This window comes from Tachypleus tridentatus, chromosome 4 (assembly GCF_004210375.1).
Source record: "Tachypleus tridentatus isolate NWPU-2018 chromosome 4, ASM421037v1, whole genome shotgun sequence".
Classification (NCBI taxonomy): domain Eukaryota; kingdom Metazoa; phylum Arthropoda; class Merostomata; order Xiphosura; family Limulidae; genus Tachypleus; species Tachypleus tridentatus.
In genome coordinates, this window is record NC_134828.1 from 48,575,157 (window position 1) to 48,595,854 (window position 20,698).

Below are 20,698 nucleotides of genomic sequence, written 5' to 3' on the forward strand. Positions count from 1 at the left end.
CATCAGAGTCTATTTCTCACTCCCAATAGGTATACCTGTGTTTAGCAAGTTTATATGAGCTTGTGTGAAGTGACCTAATTTCCTCACATGATAAATTAAGTCTTTCATGTCTTCTATATTCAGTATTTGGTAAGTTAGATTTTTATAATTATTTTACCTTCTATAATATCTTTTGTTTAAATTTGCAGTTTGAGAATATTTATTACTTGTTTGTTTGTTTTTTCAAATTTTCACTATTTGCACTGGTTTTGCACATTAGTTACTGTTTAGATAATTGTGACTTCAACAAATTTTGTGGGTGTGTTGGTTTGTTATTTATACTTCCCTTCACTGTTTATATTAGTTAGTGTGCAAGTTCCTTTTTCTTTACTACTAGTTACATCTAATTGGGGGATTATATTTGCTTCAAATTTTGTTATTAATAATTGGTTGCCCTTTTATTCTTCAGAATGCGTTTTACTTTCTTGTCCTTCATCATATTGGGTTTATGAGCTGACTTATAAGTTCCATATTTATGTGGCCTTTGTCTTCTAAGTTTTTATAGTAGTTTTATACTTTAGTTGATGCTTATTGTTTCATGTCTTAAATCAATTTTTGTAGTTTTGCAGGTTTGTTTTTTTTTATATACCTTGTATACTTTACAAATTTCTAGGTTTTGTTAGTAATGAGTACTTTCTCTAAGTATGCTTAGTTCATCTGTCTTTTTGGTTATACTTCATGACAGTTCTATGGGCTATATCTGAAGGTTTCTGCCTTCGGTTTCTCTCTCATCTTTCTGCTTCCCAGATCTCCTTCCCTCCTCTTTGAAATTGTACTTCTTTCAGTCAACTTGTCTATCTTATTCAAGACTTCCTACACTATGGGGCTGTCAAATGGGTGGTCACCAACTACCAGGGTTCTAATTCTATCTAATTGTTATCCCTTGAAGGATGGAGTATTGGAGACCTTTTTAATTACTTTTTCTAGTTGTATTCTTATCTGGAGCAACCACACTTCTCCATGGAGTTCTACCTCTCACTTTTGGGTGCTTTTTTCTTGGACTCTGGAAGACCAAGTTGTCATGATGGATATCTATCTTTATATTTTAACTGTTCCAGTGTCATTTTTCTTCTTCAGTTTTTCCATGAGTGTTAAGTCCTCCAGTTCTAGGTGCTGCCATTCAGTCTTCCTTCAGCTCTGTGTTTTTTTGAGTGGTACACTCTTTTACCCATAATTTTCAATCATTGGGTCTTCAGACTTCCATTTTTGCCCCTCGGTGTGGATTCCTGTATGTGGTGAGGGGACCTCCCAGGTAAGGTTCTGTTTTTTTAGTTTACCTCCTCTGGGATCTGAACGTCCACCCAGATGTTTGCCATGTGTAGTGACCTGTGAAGGGGAGGAGAGGATCCTGGTGGTGGAGGGGTCCAACCCTAACACACCACTTTGGCCTTGAATTCCTGTAGACTGGTGGCCTTGTGGTGGCCCCCCTTGGGTCAATCGACTGGTCCACCTGGGCTAGGGTCAACCAAGTATCAGTGTTGGATGTTCTCAATAGGTGTTGTAGATGTATCTGATGCTGGTGTTTGGGTATAGTGCTCACGAAACCCTGGCATTGCTGCAGCGTCTTTTGGCATCGTAGTGAGTTCCCTCATAGGGCTCCATGGTGAGTGGGGTCATTGAGCATTGGAATATTCCTTTTTTTTTTTATTATGGATCCTCCAAATAAAAACTTAACTAAAATAGTGAAGAAAACAGTCCACAGGTAAACGATCATGTCTTGAAGATTCTGAACAGCAATCTTCACATCTGTAACACCTGTTATACCTCATTTTATTATACTACATTCTGTTTCAGACAAACCTTTATGGCAGATGTGTCCATTTTTCATTCAGAAGGGACTAGAGGGACTTGCTGGCTCTCCAAAGCCAGTAAAGAAGCTTCGATCTGTTGAAATATTGGTGAAAACATCCACATCTCAACACAGTGAACTCCTCTTGCATTCAAAGGCAATTGGGGATATATCTATTGAGGTTACACCTCATGCTACTTTGAATTCATCACAAGAAGTTTTTGTTGAGAGGGATTTGAAGAACATCCCAGAGTCAGAGATCCTTGTTGGTTTCTCCACTCAAGGAGTATCTGCAGTTAGGTGAATCTCCACTTGCAAAGATGGAATTACAATGCTGACCATAGTCCCCAATCTGACATTTACATCACCACAACCACCTGTCACCATCAAGACTGGTTATCTTAATTGCAGTGTATGGCCATACATTCCAAACACTCTCAGATGTTTCCAGTGTTAGCGGTTTGGTTACTCAAAGACATCATGTTATGGTTTCTTGACATGTGCTCGTTGCGGTGGCAAGGACCACTATACCTATGAGTGTGAAACAGACCCTCATTGCATCAGTTGCAATGGCTCTCACCCATCCTACTTCCTTCTTGCCCTAAATGATTGGAAGAAAAAAAAGTGCAGCATTTGAAAATGATTCATAACATTACTTACCTTGAGGTTTGAAATTTGCTGTCCAGCATTTCATCTCTTATATATGCTGCTGCACTTCGTTCCATTACTACAGTGGGAGTACAGATGGGCATGTCAGGGTTTCTCCAAAAGAATCGTTCTCAAACCAAATGAAAAGTCCTTTGACTTCCATGGTTAAAAAAGTTGATGAATCAACTTCAACACCCATCTCTGTCCCTAACATACATTCCAGCAAATTCCAGGATCCACTTTCTTTGGTTCTGGGTACAGGCATTTCCTCAGGTACATCTTCTTATTCCACCGCAAGATGCAAAACGATCATTTGTTCACATCCTTAGTTGCTGGAATCCTCTTCCAACAGCAAAGATCTGCCCAGTCGACCCAGGGCAGGATCCATGGAGGTTGATAGACCTCCCTTGAAAAAGACAGTAAAGATAAAAGACGTGGTCCTGTACAGAAATGTTCTCCACCCAATTTGCCTACACATAAATAAAAAGGGCCATATTGGTACAATGGAACTGTCGAGGTTTACGTTCTAATCTTGATGACATCAAAACACTGATTGCTTCCTACCATCCTATATGTCTTTCCATACAGGAAACATTTCTGAAACTTTCCAATACAGTCACCTTTCAGTGGTTTCCTTTGTACAGAAATGACAGGCTGTATGATGGATGAATGCATGCAGGGGTGGCACTGTCTGTTGGTTGATCTGCACGTGCCCACCCTGTCTGTGTCGCTTGATGCACTCTTATAGGCCATAGCCATCTGTGTTTCCTTGGGTCATCCCATCACTGTTTGTTCTCTCTACCTGTTGCCTGGAGAGACCTGTGATCAATCAGACGATGATGCTCTCATTGAATAGTTGCTGTCTCCCTTTTTAATCCTGGAGAACTTTTAATGGACATCATCCCATCTGGGGAAGTGCTGATATTGATAGGAGGGGTCCTCCATAGAGTGTATGCTCTATGATCACAATCCTTCTTTTTTTTATTACTGGTTATTCTTTTTCTTTCCATGCATCTAGTCAGTACTTTACTACAATTGATCTCTCAGTTTGCTCCCATTCATTGTTCTCCCATTTTTCAAGAAGGGTTGACAATAATCCATGAGGCAGTGATCATATTCCTATAATTTGGAGAGACTGGCTGTGGTCTCTGCCACCCGACCTGCATGCCCCAGTGGATCAAGCAAACTGGCCCTCTTTCACTGCTCTTGCAGAATTTGATCCTGCCATTGCCTGTAAGGCATCAGTAGATGATTGTGTGGCAGCAGTAACTGACTGTATTATACAAACAGCTGCTAAGTGTATTCATAATATTTTGACATGTTTTCCACGATATCCTCATCCATGGTGGAATCCTGCCTGCCACATGGCACAGAAGGTTGAAAAATGGGCCTGGGATACACCACACTCTCAAACCTCAGTGCTTTCCTGCAGTCCCATGCACATGCTTGGTGGGTAAAAAGTAAAAGCCATAAGGAATCTTAGATTAAGTTCACAACCAGCATATCTTCTACCACCAATTCCAATGCCATGTGGGACAAGATTCAAAAGGTCAGTGGGCAATATAATTCTGTTCCCCTCTCGATCTTGCGCTCTGATGGCCAGGAAGTAGCTGATACTCGGAGCATTGCCGATACTCTAGGTGAAAGTTTTTTGATTGGGTATCTAGCACTTCTGCTTCTTTTTCCACTTTCTTAGCAGGGCAATCACCTCTGTCCTTTCAAGCTGATTGTCTCTATGATTATAATCATCCATTTACACTGGTGGAACTCAAATTGGCCCTTCATCGGTCTGGCATTACATCGGTTGGACTTGATGATGTACACTATGAAATGCTGTGCCATCTATCTCCTTTTTTCTTGCTATTCTTCTGATTGTTTTTAACCTGGCAGGAGAATGTTTTTCATGATGCCTAGTGCTAGGCTGTTGTCCTACTTTTCTCTAAGCCTGGGAAGGATCCCAAGATTCCTTCAAACTACTATCCAATTGCTTTGATAAGCTACCTCTGTAAGACCTTACACAGGATGGTTAAAGTTTGTCTTGTTTGGTTCCTCGAATGAAACAACTTCTTCTTGGCCACCTAGTGTGGTTTCCAACGATAGTGCTTCACTGTGGACCACCTGATTCAACTTGAAATGTTAATCAGAGTAGCCTTTCTCAAATGACAACATCTTGTATTAATACTTTTTGACATTGAGAAGGCTTATCATACCACACGAAGGTTTGGTATTTTGCGAGATCTCCATACATATGGGTTACATGGCCATTTGGCCATTTTTATTAAAAATTTTAATGGACAGGAGATTCCAACTTCATGTGGGTTCAACACTTTCCTGTTCTTTTCTACAGGAACTTGAAGTCCTTCAAGGCTATGTTTTGAGTGTCACACTTTTCAGTATAAAGATTAATGCCATCACTGAATATCTTCCTCTTATTGTTGCAAACAGGTTCTGTGTCAAATACTTTCACATCTCATGTCAGTCGTCAAATATGAGGTATATTGACTGGCAGTTACAGACTGCCCTCGATCATTTACTGACGTGGATAACAGCAAATGGCTTTAACTTTTTTTTTTTAAATTGTTTGCATCCACTTATGCCATACTGTTGAAGTTGTGCTGCCTGTGGTCCCTGAGACAAAGTTATTGGGGCTTATCTTTGACTGCAAGCTGACCTTTATACCACACATCAAGCAGCTACGGATCAAATGTACAAGAGCTCTGAACATCCTCTGTGTCCTCTCTTCCACCACTTGGGGAATGGATCGATGCTCTATGCTAAAGATATATTGTGCTCTTATTTGATCAAAACTCAACTATGGATCACTGATCTATGGCTCTGCCAAGACCTCAGCCTTAAAGATGCTGGACCCCATTCATCATCAGGGATTTTGGCTCTGCACTGGGGCTTTCTGTACTTCCCCAGTTCAGAGTTTATACACAGTCTAATGAACCTTTTTGCATATTTGCTGTTTGCAATTGTCTTTACTATACACTTCGAAACTGTTCCTTACCAAAGCATCTCACCTGGGTTTGTGTTTTCCTTTCTTGGTGGGCCATACTTTTTCAGAATAGACAATCTGCCATTGCTCCTTTTGTTCAGGCACAGTTGGATGAATTTGGGTCTGTCCTTGGATAACATTGCTGTATCCACTGGTCAGCCCATCCCACCATGGCTTCTCACAGTCCCCAAATGTGACCTATCTTTAAGTCACCTGAGAAAAGCAGACACTTCTGATTGGAAATACTGTGTTATTTGCTGAACATCTTTCGAACCATCATTCCATTCCTATTTATGCAGATGGCTCAAAATCAGGTGACTGTGTGGGCTCTGTCGTAATTTGTTGCGTGCAGAATCCCCTCTACAGCTTCTGTGTTAACTGCTGAACTGTACTCCATTTCTCTTGCCCTGGATCACAAAAAGGCTAAGCAGTACACAAACTGCACTATTTATACTGATTCGCTTAGTTCTCTACTGGCCTTGGAATTGCTTGATGTTAGTTCACACCCTATTCTTGCTGATATTCAGAACTAACTGACCCATTTCTCTTTAATATCTACTTCTATCCAGGTTTTCTGGATACTGGGCCAGGTTGGTATTGGCAGGAATGAGCTCACCAACACTGCAGCTAAATCTGACTGCTTTGGTACTATCACTGCTATGCGTGTTTCATATATGGACAATGGTCTTGTATTCAAGGCTCGGCTCTGTGCTAGTTGGCAATTGACTTGGAGTGAGCAACGTGAAAACAAGCTTTTCCAAATAAAACCTCATATTGGACTTTGGCCATCTTGCTTCTGTCAGGATCAGAAAGAGGACTAACTAGACTACTTATTGGTCACAGTTTCTTAACTCGTTTTCTTTTATCTGGTACTGATGCACTAATGTGTTTTGTGTGCACACTCGGGTCACAATAAACCACATTTTACTGTCTTGCAGTCATTATAACTCTCAACAACAGCACCATTTAAAACATGTTTTATCCATAATGTTAGACAGTGTTATTGGTGATGGTGACACTGTCCACCTTGGAAATGTCTTTAGTTTTTTAAAGGCCATTAATATTTTTAATGCTATTTAAGTTTTTTAATTTATACATTAGACCTTTTTTAATGTGATTGCCTTTTAAGAATCACAGTCCATCTCGTTCAATTTGAAATTAAAAAATTACCATAACATCAAATAACTCAAAACCAGGACTGGAAAGGCCAACTTCACAAGACTAATGCTGCTGTTTGAACTATCTATTACTCATCATGGTGAGTTATAATTAAAATTTTGCTGCAAGTCTTTTAAAATTGTTGTTACTTTTTGAAAATTGCCAAAATGTCAAATAACTCAGAACCAGGACTGGAAAGGCCAACTTCAGGTGACTGATGGTGGTTTTTGAATTTACCTGTTAGTCTTCCTGGCAAGTTATGATAATGGCAGTTGTGCTACAGAAGGTCTTTTACAACTTGTATTACTGTAGTTTTTCTCTTAATGTTCTAGACTAGATGTAAACATTGGTTTTAAAGCTATTTGTTTTTTTTAAACTTTGTTTTCTTTTACCTTAATTTTCTTTTATGAATTTTACAAAATTTAATTTTAACTTTTTACCAGATTTTTGGTGCATATAGCCAAGCTGCTTTTGTGCCATAAAACACCAAACCAACCGACCAAACAATCACGTTTTCATGGATGGCTGGATCCTTCTTACCTTTTCCTTTGTTCCTTCATTTAATCATGCCTGCTTATTTCCTCAGGAAGTTAATCTGGTGGGGTTTCCTTTTCTAGCTGGAAAACATCCATTCTTAACCCTATTCAGTATCGTATTCCATTCTTCAATTATATCTTTCTTAGACCCAACCTTCCTCACTTCAGCCTAGAGGTAGAGAGCAGGGAGTCCAATGGTCCTACCTTCACCTTTTCTCACAGCGTGAGGAGTTCTCTCTCTTTTGGGAGTCTGAATTTCCTTGGGTCAAGCTCACATATATTCTCTTTAGTGGATGCTTTTCAATCAGTGGAACTTCTCCTTGGTTTCAAGGCTAACCTTCCTTGGTGGAAGTTCTCATTACTCCATCTTGTCCATAGTCTTATTTGTTTGCTGATGCTTTCTTGGTGTATGGGAGGTGGGGAGCTTTTCTTGATTCTGAAGAGATTTCCAGTTGATAGTGTATGAAGAAGGCTGTTCTCCTACTTTAGCATCCTGCAACTTTTGGCAATTTATCTAACTCTGTATAATTTTCTCCCACTCTTGAAGGGGTGAGTGGTTATGGTTTATTCTATTTCAGTGTTATTAGGTATATCACCACACAAGGGGGGGAATGAAATTCAGATCTGTGTTTTCACACATTGGATTTTCTTTACTGGGACCATGACTTCTACATAATAATCTAGGTGTATCATGATCCTGGCATTATGAAACTGGTGGCCAAACACTTTTCTTAACCCAGTCAGGTTCTCCTTGCAGAATGGTCCCTTCTTCCCTTGGTATTTTGGTAGGTATGTTCTCCACTGGGAGCAAACAGATGTTTTTGCCACTCACTGGAACACCAAAGATTCTTTCTTTTGGTTTCAGGTTCCATACTTTTCAGCTCTTAAAGTAGGTGTGTTCAGTCAGGATTAGAGGGGTCGTCACCTATACACCTATTTTCAGATCAGACTTCTGTCTAGTCTTTTACCTTATCCACACCATGTTTGTTGCTGTGTATTTGCCTGTTCAGTCATGGTTCCCTCTGCTCATGTACTTATTGGAGCAACATCCCCATGCTTTTACCTCTGTCTTTGTGACTCATCCAACAACTGCAGTTTGAGATATTATGTGGCTTGCATTGCATATTGTCACATTTCTGTTCTTGTCTACTGTTCTGAGGAATATCTCTGTGTTTTGTGATATGTTCCCTATTGTATACTGGCTGGTTGGGGTCATGAATTTGTATGACTAACATATTTTGATTTGTCCATGGTAGATCTCTGTTCACACACAGTTTATTTCAGTATCACCAAAATGCCTCGTTGTGTGTGACTTTTGTCAGGTCACTTGTCTCAGTTCAGAGAGTCACCCCTCATGTAGTGTTTTACTCTTCCCATTCCATTCAACCTGCCTCTGTATCTGTGTAGCAAAGGTGGTGGTCTGCCTTCAGACCTTGTTTGTTCACCAGGCTATGAACTTGTTTGATTAAGGTGGTCTGTATTAAGTGTTTCTAGTTATAGGGCTGTTCTGTACATGATATTATAGCTTCTCAGTACAAAAACTTCTAAAGAGAAAGTACATTACATGTATATTTGATTTGGGTGAATAAACAATGTGGTTGAAATAAGTATAGTGCAGGTGTAGGCAATTAAATATTTTTCTTAAAGATAAGGAAATTCACAAACAGTTATTTACAAAATGATTGCCAATCTAAAAGTGCCAAATTGGTGGGACCAGTATTCATTATTGCACGATGGCCTGGAAGATTTGTCAGCAGTTTTAAATTAAGTTGGTATCAAAAGATAAAAGGCAGAAGACTTTTGAAACATCTTCCTCTACACTTCTGTTTCCACAACAGGCAGTTGCCATCCATTCTACAAAGTTTTATCAGAGGATATTGTCATATTGAAAATGGTTCAGCAGGTGGGCTACTAGGATGATTCTGGGAATATAAAGATTATTTTATTGAGGATAGGTTAAGATCTCATAAGTTTTTTTCTGCTTGAAAAACAAAAGATAAATTGTTATCTTGTTGAAGTATACAAGACTATCTGAAAGATCAGTGGGAAATAAGACTGATTTTTTTTGTGTTATTTTTGAAGATAAATAGACAAGAACACCCAAGATTAAAATTGGGGGAGAAAAAAGTTTAAGCTCCAATTAAAAATTTTGTTTTTCTAATAGGGTAAGTGATATGTAGATTAAGTTTCAGTCATTTGTCATGGAGGTTAGCACTTTACAAAGTTTAAAAGAATTAATACTACTAGTTGGGGTACCCATACCCTGGACAAAAATTATGTAAATTTATAATTAATGAAAGGTTATTTTAGAACTTGAAAATTGTTTCTTTTATATATATATATTTTAAATTACATAGAAACAACAAAACATAATGTGAAACCATAAATTTGTATGTATCTTTTTAGGGATCCAACAAACCTTTATGCCCAATTTGGTGAAGATCTATCAACAGGGGCAAAGTAGTGGTAAAAAATTCCTGCAAAAACACTTAATACTCCTATGAAAAGTGGGGCCTAATAGGCCCCAGAGCAACTTGAAAGGTTATTAATATTAGGCTAATAATTTTGTATTTAAATGAAATTGCCATTTAAATCCATTAATGAATGGATTAACGAGATTCCCACTGTCCCTATCTACTATCTAGCGAAACCACAGCCAGGGGAACGGGCTTGGAGAAATCAGGACTAGAAACGTCTTTTCGTAGGAGTGTTTAAATCTACAAAATACAGAATTGAAAATTTGTATGTATTTCTTCATGGACTTAATGAACCTCCATATAAATTTTGGTGAAGATCCATACACACACTGCAAAGTATTTATATGAGCATACAACATTCAGTACTATTATATTTATATAGATGGTGCCAGTGCATTAGACCAACTTGTTGGATATTCATGACATCATATTTGCACTCTGAGAATGGAGAAAAATAAAGTATGTCGTGATATGAAGTGAGAAAATTGTGACCCCTGTTGCAACTCTACATGCACACAAGATAAAAATGAATAATTGCAAGGTTATGCATACAGAGTTTGTATGAAGGAAAGGGATCTTGGTGTACTAATTCATTAGTTCCTAAAGCCATCTAAGTAATGTGTTGTTGGTAGTGGTTATGAATTACATTGGTTCCTGACACATCTTTGTTAAAGTATGCTACCCAGAGTTCATTTTATGTGGAAAGACCTTTCAATGTGGATACCTATGCTTGGTAAGGGGATTTCACAGAAAAGTTTCTGTATTTTCAGTGTATCTCCTCTGGAATCTGAACATCCACCCATGTGTTTGCCATGCACGGCAACCTGTAAAGGGGAGGAGAGGATTCTGATTGTTGAGGGGTCCAACGCCAACACATCACTTTGGCCTTGAATTCCTGTGGATAAGTGGCTACCCTAGGATCAGTCAGCTGCTCCTGTTGGGCTAGGATCAACTGAGTATCAGTATTAAGTTTTCTCAATAGATGTTGTGGGCATTTTATCTGATGCTGGTGTTCAGGGATATTACTCATAGAACCTTGGCATTGTAAAGCATCCCCTTGTAGGACTCCATGGTGGATGGCATCAGTTAGCATTCTCCTTTTATTGTAGATCTCCATCTAAAAAGAAATTAAACAGTAACAAAAACAGCTCATTGGCAAATGACCACACCTTGATGACTTTGACCACTAATCTACATCTGTTTATGATCCTGTACCTCATTTTCTGAATTTTCCTTGTCTGACAAACTTTTAGGGCAGATATCTGATTTTTCTATTCAGAAGGTATTAGGAAGCCTTGATGGCTCTCCAAAGTAAGTGAAGAAGTGGGAACATGGGGACATCTTGGTGGAAACATGTAATCTAAAACAATGAACTCCTCTTGAATTTGTAGGCCATTGGAGATGTATTCAATGAGATTACTGCTTGTGTGACTTTAAATTCCTTATGAGGACTGCCTGGGTTAACCAGCACGTACCCATTTTGTCGTTGCCACTCAATACATCCTTGGAGACTGTAGCCATCTGTGTTTCCTTGGTTTGTATCATCAGTTGTATTCTCTTCCTGTCTACTGGAGAAGCTTATGATCTTGATGCTCTTGTTAAACAGTTTCTGTCTACTTTCTTAATCCTGTGAGAATTTAATGTACTGGAGGTGTACTAATATTGATGGGAGAGGTCATTCCATAGAGCATATGCTATCAGATCACAACCTTTGTCTCTTTTATACTGGGTCTTGTACTTATTTTCATGCATCTAGCCAGTTGTTTACTGCCATTCATCTCTCTGTTTGCTCCTCTTCATTTTTCTCTTGTTTTTCTAGGAGAGTTGACAGTTATCTACAAGGCAGCGATAATTCTATTGAGCCTGCTGCCACCAGTAGATGACTGTATTGTCCAGACAGCTGCTCATTGTATTCATAAGACCTTGTTACATTTTTCATGATATCTTCATCTGTGGTGGGGTCTTGCCTGTTAGGAGGCATGAAAGGCTCAAAAATGTACCTGGATACCTTTCATAGGTATCCCACTCTTTATAACTACATTGGTTTCCAGTGAGCCCATGCCCATTCTTGGTAGGTTAGATATCAAAGCCAAAAGGAATCTTGGATTAACTTCACAGTTAGTCCTTTTTCTACCACTAGTTCTAAAATCATATGGTACAAGATTCCAGAAGGTCAGTAGGAGGTATACATCACATCTCTTTCTCTCCAATAGCCATGAAGTTGCTGATGTCCAGAGCATCACAGATACTGTTGGTGCATCTACCACTTCTCTTTCTTCCCCCACCGTTTTGGCTGTCAAGTCTCGAGCAGAGCAGTTGTCTTTTTCCTTTTGGGCTGGACATCTTTACAATTATAATCACTCCTTTACACGGGTGGAACTCAAACTTGTTCTTCATTGTGCTGGCAGTATGTCATGCATGCCTGATGCTGTTTGCTGTGAGATGCTGTGCCTTTTCTTTCCTGCCTCTCTTATTCAGGGTTTTTTTTTTTAACTGGATCTAGAAGGAGAATATTTTTCTTGGTGCTTTGTGTCAGGCTGTTGTCCTCCCCTTCTCTAAGCCTTGGAAGGATCTTAAAATTCCATCTAATTATCATCCAGCTGTCTGTGTAAAGTCGTGGAGAGGATGGGTAATACTTGTCTTGTTTGTTTCCTTAAATCAAAAACCTCTTCTCACCCACCCAGTGTGATTCGACTTCAAATGTCAACCAGGAAAGCTTTCTTCAAGAGGGAACATCTTGTTTCTGTGTTTTTTGACCTTGAGAAGGCTTACAACACAATACAGTATTTTGCAAGACCAGTACTTCTATTGGTTGCATAGTTACCCATTTTTTACTGGCCAGACAATTCCAAGTTCATGTGGGTTCAACACTTTCCTATTCTTTTCCACTTGGAGTCCCTCAGGGCTGTGCTGTGAGTGTAACACTTTCAATATCAATATTATAATGCTGTCACTACAGAAGTTGCTGCTATTGTTGAAAACATGAGGTTTTTTGAGCAGCAGTTTGAGACTACCCTCAATCATTTGTTGAAGTGGACCACAGTAAACAGTTTTACCATTTTTTACCAAACCTTTTGTATGCACTTTTGCTGCCAACATGGTATACACCTTGATCCCAATCTCCATCTTGATGATGATGTTTTTACTGTTCCTGAGGCAAAATTCTTGGGGCTTATCTTTGACTATAAGCTATTTTAATTTCCCACATTGAGCAGCTACATATCACATGTATGAGGGCACTGAACATCCTCTGTGTTCTCTTTTTCCATCTCTTGGGGAGCAGATCAATGTTCTATGCTCAGTACTTATTGTGTTCTCACTTGCTCCAAACTAAACTATGGATCTCTGGTCTGTGGATCTGCCAGGATCTCAGCTTTGCATGGGGGCTTTTTGCACTTCTCCAGTCCAGAGTTTGTACACTAAATCCCACAAACCTCTTCTGCCATTTGCAACTGTCTTTGCAGTATGCCATTAAAATGTGATTCTTACCACAATATCACATCTGGGGTTGTGTCTTCCTTCTTTTCAAAACAGATGGTCTGCATTCTCCCTTTTGGCCTTAATATCCAGAAACAGCTGAGTGAGTTGGCTGTGTTATTAGATAATGTTGCTGTCTCTACTGATCAATTCATCCTACCACGGCTTATTACCATCCCCACCTGTGACTTTTCTTTTAGTCACCTGAGGAGAAAGGTGCATACTCCCAATTGGAAATGCTATATTTTCTTTGTTGAACTTCTTTTGAACTATTTTTCAATTCCCGTTTATGAGAATGGTTCAACACCTGGTGAATATGTGGAATACGCCATGATTTGTTGTGGCTCATGTAGGATCTATGCAGTACACAGATTCTTTTATATACACTCACTCTCTTAGCTCTCTACTGGCCCTGTAATTGAGTAATGCTAGTTTCACACTGTTTTTGTCAATACTCAACAAATGCTGGTCCATTTTTGTCCATCTTTTATTTGTATCTAGTTTTTCTGGATGCCTGACCATGTCAGTTTTTGTGGGAAGGAGTTTGCTGACACACAGCTAAATCCATCTGCTCTGGTGCAGTCACAACTGTGTCTATCACTTAATATGGGCTATGACCCTGTATTCAAGGGTTGGCTCTGAGCCAGTTGGCAGTCAACTTGGAGTTAGGAACATCATAACAAGGTTTTCTATATCAAACTTTCTATTATTTGCCCATCTCATTTCTGTAAGGACTGGAAGGATGAAATTGTCCTAACTAGGCTATGCATTGGTCACAGTTTATTTACTCATCATTTTCTTTTATCTGGGACTGATCCACCAGATGAGGAGTCAGTAAATTGTGACCAATGCATAGCCTAGTTGGGACATTCAAGTCACAATAGTAATATTTTACTATCATGTAGTTGGTACAACAGTGACTGATGGTACCATTTTAGACATGTCTTTTCTATGAGTTTACCCTTGATGTTTGACAATGTGATTAATGATAATGTCCATCGTTCTTGTACTTTTAACATTTTAGAAGCCATTGACCTTTTTAATTCCATTTAAATATTTTATTCAGAGTTTGGATCTAGTTTCATTTTAACTCAATTTTATCTGTTATAACAATTTTACAATTTTTATCAGTTGTTTAGCACATATAGCCGAGTTGCTTTGTGTCAGTAAATGCCAAACAACTAACTAACCAACTATATGTAAAGGAACAGTCTCAGAAGTTAACTTAGATTCTTCGCTACAAAATCTTGTGAGACTTTTCACTTCCCCCTCGGATTGGATTCCTGTACGTGGTGAGGGGACCTCCCAGGGAAGGTTCTGTTCTGTCTGGTTACCTTTTCTGGGATCTAAACATCCACCCACGTGTTTGCCGTGCATGGCAACTCGTGAAGAGGAGGAGAGGACCCTGGTGGTTGAGGGGTCCAACCCTAACACACTACTTTGGCCTTGAATTCCTGTAGACGTGTGGCCCCCCTTGGGTCAATCAGCTGGTCCACTTGGGCTAGAGTCAACCAAGTACCAGTGTTGGAAGTTCTCAACGGGGGTTGTGAACATTGTACCTGATGCTGGTGTTTGGGTATAGTGCTCACGAAACCCTGGCGTTGCTGCATTGTCCTTGCATGACTTTGTAGTGCGTCCCCTCGTAGGGCTCCATGGTGGGTGGGGTCAGTGGGTACTGAAATTTTTCTTTTTTCCTATGGATCCTCCTTCAAAAAATTTAAATAAAATAGTGAAAAAACAGTCAATGGGTAAGCGACCACGTCTTGAAGACTCTGAACAGCAATCTTCAACATCTGTAACACATGTACCTCATTTTCTTATATTAAATTCTCTTTCAGAAAAATCTTTAGGGCAATTGTCCCCCTTTTTTATTCAGAAGGGACTAGAGGGACTTGCTGGCTCTTCAAAGTCGGTAAAGAAGCTTCGATCTGGAGACATATTGGTTGAAACATCCACATCCCAACACAGTGAACTCGAATTCAAAGGCAATCGGGGGATATACCTATTGAGGTTACACCTCATGCTACTATGAATTCTTCACGAGCAGTTATTGTTGAGAGAGATTTGAAGAACGTCCCAGAGGCGGAGATTCTCGCTGGTCTCTCCACTCAAGGAGTTTCTGCAGTGAGGCGCATCTCCACTCGCAAAGATGGAGTTACACTGCCAACAAATACCCTCGTTTTGACATTTACTTCATCACGTGCACCTGCCATCATCAAGGCAGGCTATCTCATTTGCAGGGTATGGTCATACATTCTAAACCCTCTCCAATGTTTCCAATGTCAGAGATTTGGCCACTCAAAGACATCAAGTCGTGGTTCCCTGACATGTGCTCGTTGTGGGGGCAAGGACCACAATGCCTATGAATGTGACTTGGACCCACATTGCGTCAACTGCAATGGTTCTCACCCATCCTACTTTCGTTCTTGCCCAAAATGGTTGGAGGAAAAAGAGGTGCAACGTTTGAAAACAATACATAACATTAGTTATCCTGAGGCTCGGAAATTGCTGCCCACCACTTCATCTCGGACATATGCTACTGCACTTTATTCCACAACTACAGTGGGAGTGCAGACAGATCTCTCTGCCTCCAAGAGAATCGTTTTCAAAACAAATGAAAAACCTTTTGACCTCCATGGTTAAAAAGGTTGATGAATCGACTTCCACACCCATCTCTGTTCCTCCCATACATTCCAACAAACCTCAAGATCCACATCCTTCAGTTTCAGATACAGGCATTTCTTCTGATACTTCTTTTTCTCCCACCTCAAGAGTCAAAATAATCATTTGTTCATGTCCTCAGTCACTGGAATCCCCTTCCAATAACAAAGACCTGCCCAGTCGACCCAGGGCAGGATCCATGGAGGTTGATAGACCTCCGACGACTAAGGACAGTAAGGAAAAAAGACGTGGTCATAGACAGAAGGGTTCTCCAGCCACTTCACCTACATGTCATTAAAAATGGCCACCTTGATACAATGGAACTGTCGAGGTTTACGTTCTAATCTGGATGATATCAAAACACTGATTGCTTCCTACCATCCTGTTTGTCTTTCCTTACAAGAAACATTTCTCAAACCTGCTGATACAGTCACCATTCGGCAGTTTTCTCTGTACAGAAATGACAGGCTGTGTGATGGACGAGTACATGGAGGGGTGGCACTATTGGTTGATCAGCATGTGCCCACCCTATCTTTGTCACTCAACACACCCTTGGAGGCCGTTGCTATCCGTGTTTCCTTGGGTCATACCATCACTGTTTGTTCTCTCTACCTGTCCCCAGGAGAGTCATCAGACCTTGATGCTCTTGTTGAACAGTTGCCATCTCCTTTTCTTATCCTGGGGGACTTCAATGGTCATCATCCCCTCTGGGGAAGTGCTGCTGTTGATGGAAGGGGTTGCTCTCTAGAGTGTATGCTCTCTAATCACAATCTTTCTCTTTTCAATACTGGTTCTCCCACTTATTTTCATGCACCTAGTCAGTCCTTTACTGCTATTGATCTCTTGGTTTATTATTCTTCATTATTCTCTAATTTTTCATGGAGGGTTGACAGTAATCCACTAGGCAGTGATCATTTTTCTATCCTTTTAAGAGAGACTGGCGGTGGTCGATGCCACCCTACCCGCGTGTCCCGGTGGAAGCTGGATCAGGTAGACTGGTCCACTTTCACTGCTCTCGCAGAACTTGATCCTGCCATCGTAAATCAGCCATCAATAGACGACTGTGTAGCAGCAGTAACTGGCTGTATTATACAAGCAGCTGCTCAGAGTATTCCTAAAACCTCGACATGTTGTCCACGATATCCTCGTCCCTGGTGGAATTCTGTTTGCCACTTAGCATGAAAGGCTCAAAAACGGGCCTGGGATACTTTTCGTAGATATCCCACACTTTCAAACCTCGTCGCTTTCCAACGGACCTGTGCACATGGTAGGTGGGTAAGACGTCAAAGCCAGAAGGAATCTTGGAGTAAGTTCACCACTTGCATATCTTCTACCACCAGTTAATGGGCACTACAATTCTGTCCCCCTCTCGATCTTACTCTCTGGTCAGGAGGTGGCTGATGTCTGGAGCATCGCTGATACTTAAGGTGAAAGCTTTTGTCAGGTATCTAGCACTTCTGCTTGTTCCTCCACCTTCTTGGCCACCAAGACTCGGGCAGAGCGTTCACCTCTTTCCTTTCGAACTGACTGTTTCTTTGACTTTAATTGTTCCTTTACACTGGTGGAACTGAAAATGGCCCTTCATTGGTCTGCCAGTACATCTGTTGGACCTGATGATGTTCATTATGACATGCTGCACCATCTATCTCCTACTTCTCTTGATGTCCTTCTGATTGTCTTTAACCGGATCTGGCAGGAGAATGTTTTTCCTGATGCCTGGTGCCAGGCTATTATCTTACCTTTCTCTAAAACTGGGAAAGATCCCTAGATTCCTTCACACTGCCGTCCAATTGCTTTGACGAGCTGTCTCTGTAAGACCTGAGAGAGGTTGGTTAATGCTCGTCTTGTTTGGTTTCTCGAATCAAACCTCCTCTTGCCCACCTAGTGTGGGTTCCGACGACAGCACTCCACCACAGACCACCTAATTTGTCTTGAAACATCAATCAGAGAAGCCTTTCTCAAACGCCAACATCTTGTATCAGTATTCTTTGACATTGAGAAGGCTTATGACACAACATGGAGGTATGGCGTTTTGTGAGACCTCCATACATATGGGTTACGTGGCCATTTACCCATGTTTATTAAAAAATTTTTAATGGACAGGAGATTCCAAGTTCGTGTGGGTTCGACACTTTCCCGTTCTTTTGTACAGGAACTTGGAGTTCCTCAAGGCTGTGTTTTGAGTGTCACACTCTTCAGTATAAAGATAAATGCCCTCACTGAACAACTCCCTCTCACTGTTGCGAATGGGCTGTATGTCGACGACTTTCACATCTCATGTCAGTCGTCAAGCATGAGATATATTGAGCAGCAACTACAAACTGCCCTCAATAGTGTACTGAAGTGGACTTTGGCGAGCGGCTTTAATTCTCTCTCTCTGAAACCATATGCATGTACTTTTGCCACCAACGGGGAATTCACCCTGATCCTGAACTTTATCGATGAAGTTTTGCTGCCAGTGGTCCCTGAGACCAAGTTCTTGGGGCTTATCTTTGACCGTAAGCTGACTTTTATACCACACTTAAAGCAGCTTCGGGTCAAATGCACAAGAGCACTGAACATCCTCCGTGTCCTCTCTTCCACCAGTTGGGGAGCAGATCGATGTTCAATGTTAAAGGTATATCGTGCTCTTATTCGATCAAAACTCGACTATGGATCAATGGTCTATGGCTCTGCCAGACCCTCGGCCTTAAAGATGCTGGACCCCATTCATCACCAAGGACTTCGACTCTGCATTGGGGCTTTCTGTACATCTCCATTTCAAAGCTTATATGTTGAATCTCATGAACCTTCTCTGCACCTTTGCCGTTTCCAACTATCTTTACAATATTCTTCGAAACTTCGTTCCTTAACAAAGCATCCCACCTGGGGATGTGTTTTCCTTCCTCAGTGGGCCATACTTTTTCAGAACAGATGATCTGCCATTACTTCGTTTGGCCTTCGCATCTGGGTGCAATTGGATGAATTGGGTCTGTCCTTGGATAACATTGCAGATTCCACAGGCCAGCTCATCCCACCGTGGCTTATTACAATCCCCAAATGTGACCTTTCTTTCAGTCATCTGAAAAAGGCAGATACTCCAGATTGGAAGTACTGTCTTTTATTTAATGAACATCTTTCAAACAATCATTCCATTCCCATTTATACAGATGGTTCCAAATCAGGTAATTCAGTGGGCTCTGCTATGGTGTGCTGCGTTTCAGTAGTTGCTCATAGAATCCCCTCTACAGCTTCTGTGTACACTACTGGTCTGTATGCCATATCTCTTGCCCTGGATCATATTGCAGCTGAGCAGTACTCCAACTGCACTATTTATACTGACTCGCTTAGTTCTCTACAGGCCCTGGAATCGCTACATGTTGGCTCACACCCTGTTCTCGCTGATATTCAAAACCGATTGGCCCATTTCTCATTAACTGCTCCTTCTATCCAGTTTTTCTGGATACCAGGCCATGTTGGTATTCGCGGGAACGAGCTTGCTGACACGGCAGCTAAATCTATCTGCTCCGGCACTATCACCACTGTGCCTATTCCGTACATGGACTATGGTCTTGTATTCAAGGCTCGGCTCCATGCCAGCTGGTAGTCCACTTGGAGTGAGCGACACTACAACAAGCTTTTTCAAATAAAACCCTATATTAGGCTTTGGCCATCTAGCTTCTGTAAAGTTCGGAAGGAGGAAGTTGTTCTAACTAGACTACGCATTGGTCACAGTTTTTTAACTCATCATTTTCTTTTATCTGGAACTGATGCACCAATGTGTAGTTTGTGTGACACTCAAATCACTATCAGCCACATTTTACTTTCTTGCCATCGTTACAATTCTCAACGATGGCAATATTTTAAACATGTTTTTTTCTCAGGGTTTATCAGTTACATTGGACAGTGTTATTGGTGATGGTGACACTGTCTACCTTGATAAAGTTTTTAGTTTTTTAATAGCCATTAATCTTTTTGATCTCATTTAAGTGTTTGATATTTATTTATTACACCTTTTTAATAGTGGTTCCTTTTTTACAGTTTCATTCTCTATAGCTCAATTTGACATTGAAAAATGGCCAGAACATTAAATAAGTGAACACCATGACTGGAAAGGCAAACTTCAGGTGACTAACGCTGCTGTTTGAACTACTCTTTAGTCGTCCTGGCGAGTTGTTATTACACTTTTGCTGCATGTCATTTAACACTTTTATTACTTTACCTTTTAGTACTGGCCATAATGACACATGACCCGGAACCAGGACTGGAGAGACCAACTTCAGGTGACTGACGGTGGTTCTTATAGTTACCTGTTAGTCTTCCTGGCAGGTTATGATCATTACCATTCTGCTACAGGAAGTCCTTTACAACTTTGTAGACTGGATGTCAACATTGGTTTTACGCCATATTCTGTTTTAATTGCTGTTTTGTTTTTACCTTCATTTACTTTTACAAATTTTACTCCATTTACTTTACTTTTACCTTTTTACTGGACATTTGGCTATTCATTATTACGATTCTGCTATGTGTCTTTTAAAACTTCTATTATTTTACATTTTGATAATGGCTGCTATGACACATAACCCGGAACCAGGACTGGAAAGGCCAATTTCAGGTGATTGATGGTGGTTCTTGAACTTACCTGTTAGTCTTCCTGGCAGGTTATGCTCATTACAATTTTGCTAGAGTAAGTACTTTACAACTTCTTTTACTCTGCTTTCTCTCTTAACATTGTAGACTAGGTGTCAACATTGGTTTTATATTTTTTCTGTTTTTCAATGATGTTTTGTTTTACCTTCATTTCCTTTTGTGTATTTTACTACATTTACTTTATTTTTACCTTTTTACCAGATGTTTGTCACAGATAGCCTGGCTGCTTTGTGCCATAAAACACTAAATCAATAAATCAAAGACTTTTCACTATGCAGATCTTGAT

At 40.3% G+C, this 20,698-nt stretch overlaps 1 protein-coding gene across 4 annotated transcripts in view; it reads left to right on the top strand.

Annotated features, from left to right (window-relative positions):
- NANS (N-acetylneuraminic acid synthase) overlaps positions 1-20,698 on the top strand; it is an 88,009-nt gene that overhangs the window by 11,171 nt on the left and 56,140 nt on the right. Inside the window, exon 1 of one of the 4 annotated variants that reach the window (XR_013027508.1) lies at positions 1-20,449. The exons of the other annotated variants lie outside the window; for them this stretch is intronic. The gene's annotated coding sequence lies outside the window, so the exon portion shown is untranslated. The remainder of the gene's footprint in view (positions 20,450-20,698) is intronic. 4 annotated transcript variants of the gene reach the window in all.